This window comes from Melitaea cinxia, chromosome 9 (genome assembly GCF_905220565.1).
Source record: "Melitaea cinxia chromosome 9, ilMelCinx1.1, whole genome shotgun sequence".
In the NCBI taxonomy this organism is placed as follows: Eukaryota; Metazoa; Arthropoda; class Insecta; order Lepidoptera; family Nymphalidae; genus Melitaea; species Melitaea cinxia.
Window position 1 is genome coordinate 17,452,470 of NC_059402.1, and position 2,538 is coordinate 17,455,007.

Sequence of the window (2,538 nt, forward strand, 5' to 3'; positions counted from 1 at the left end):
ATTTTATTGCCAGGTACCCGACGATCAAAATCCACGATTTTCAAGCGTCGAGTGTAGAGACATCTTTTACCTAAAACCAGGCAGTCCACCCCAAACTTCTCTAATTTTGTAAATATCATAGACCATTTAACATCAGATGAGACCGTTCGCTCCTTTGCTCCTTTCATTATAAAAAAAATATCATCAACAGATTTACATATATGTTGAATTACAGTATTAATAAAACCAGAAAATAATCGAGATGACAGCAAACCTCCTTGAGGCACACCATCAGTTACGGTTCATCAGTCAGAGCAAATGTTAAGAGAAGGTGTCTAGAACTGGTACGTGATCATGACCTTGAATCTAATAATGCCCGTACTATATCATAATCCACATTATTGCAGGCATTGTTACTTCTACGATGAAGCAAGAAGTATCTTGCTCAAAGCCAGTAACAGCTACACTGGAGATGTACCTTAGTCTTACAGAATATAGCAGCCCAATAATGGTGCTCTCGAGTGGTTCTACGTTCCCGAGGTGACTGAGTTAGCCTGAGTCCCTACGATCGTCAACATATCTGTTCTGCTCTTGGTATTGCATGAGTCGTGCGATGCGCTAAATATACTTTTATTTTTATTACAAAAATATAGGTATGTTAAATTAAAGTCATTGTGTCACACAAAACAATTTATTATTAAAGAGATGTGAGTGTTACAATTCAAACGTGATGTGATAAGTGAACGGTCTTCAAAACTTGTAATAAGGAGAACCGAGTAAGTTTTTTTTTGTTGTGTTGACAGGCAAGATATTTTGTTCTTCAACACTAGTGCAGGAGCTACAGTTTCACAAAGATAGTATTACAACAAGGTACGTCACGATGGCCCCAAAAATCTGTAAATTGGAAAGAATGTGCTCTTAAATATAGTCTATTATCTTAGTTAGCTTAAGGTCGCTTAATTTAAAGAAATAACATCAATGTAGGAAAAAGACAGATTCAGAATTGAGTCTGAGAACCAACTTTTATTAAAGTATGTAAATAAGTAACAGCTTCAGTAAAATGAGAACTTTGGTCGGAAACCCGAAGACACACAATATGAACATAAACCTACACAAGTATTTATTATAAACTACCAAAACAGCCTTGTTGCTTTGTCCACTGCGGCAGACTGTCGTCATTACTTACCCATCATGTGATGGACTAAATAAACCAAAAATATCCAAAAAATGCAGTCCAAAGTCACTATTACACGCGGACAAAGTCGTGGTCACAGTTAGTATGCAATAAAGTCAAGCACGATGACGAAAACAAGTCATGTGATCATCCAGTCAAGTTAATATTACGTCATAGCCTGATACCGCGGAGCAGGTATTGAACGTATTCGTTCAAGATCCTATAAATATCATTTATTAACGGAGGTTCTAATGGTTTCAGACACACAATATTTCTTTTCATCGCTGTTGGTCTGCGTTGAGTAAGGAAACTAGAGTTTTTGATGATGGGCTGTGTCGGTGCGGGGATAGGGTTGGCAATGCATCTGTGATGCTTTTGCAGGAGGGCGTTAGTTTCTTTACAACTATGAAAAAGATAAATTAATAACCTTCACACCAAGAGACCTTGACAAGGTGCACATACTGAGCGGAGAATATGTCGTCTTATTCAGCAGTAGAATACGGACAAATAACTCAAGCTCATTACTCACAGCCTCTTCATCTCCTTTTCGACATTTCAAAAAGTGAACGATCTGGTACGTTAGCTCTATCTGAGGAATTAGAAAAAAATAATGGATATCTTTAAATTTCACACAAGGCCGTCTGCACCTAAGGCAGCAGCCGGCTGATACATATACAATTTTATTTATTGTTCATATATTTTGGAAAGATTGTACTCTTAAATATTGTGTATTACGTTGGTCAGATCATACATACACACACACACAAACGCACATATATATATATGTGTCCATTCCATTCCATTAGAATATTCAAAGTTCTATTAGATACAAAAAAGAAATTATCAAAATACCTGCTCATTTGTCTGATGGAAAACTTCTAGGCAACAAACCAGTAAAATTGGATGGTTTATACTTGGCAAGATAAATGTTAAAAGATATGTTAACGGTTGTTCTGCGTAAAGAAAATATTTTTCAAATTATGATAAGGAAAGACTAAAGAATTAAGTTTGACGAAAACTATGAAGAACCTTACTCGAGGAAGTTATATACGAGACCACGGTTCTATACCAATTGATCTCTATGTGCAGTGTGTGAAATGCGAGCTGCAGGATCATCATGTAACCGTCACGTTCCATTGTCGTCCTCACGATTTCACAAATATTAAAATGATGTTTTGCCAATTGTCGAATTGTGTTTGCCACATTACTATTCCCTGTGTATTACATCAAATAAATATATTAAGAATGTAAATTTATCTGTTTAAGATGAATCTGGTTACGGTAGTGCACATCTGTGATGTAGGTAGTATATTATATTTAATTAATTAGTCATTTTGAGGGTAAGACAAATCTTCTTGTGCAAGCCAGTCTCGGATTAAAGCTAT

General features: G+C 36.1%; 1 long non-coding RNA gene across 1 annotated transcript; it reads right to left on the minus strand.

Moving 5' to 3' along the window:
• Positions 1-656: 656 nt before the first annotated feature.
• On the minus strand, positions 657-2,076 carry LOC123656293. Its single transcript, XR_006743513.1, has 3 exons — positions 2,006-2,076; positions 1,581-1,742; positions 657-873 (listed from the first exon to the last, which is right to left on the minus strand). It is a non-coding gene; the product is annotated as an uncharacterized LOC123656293 (long non-coding RNA).
• Between the last annotated feature and the right edge of the window lie 462 nt (positions 2,077-2,538).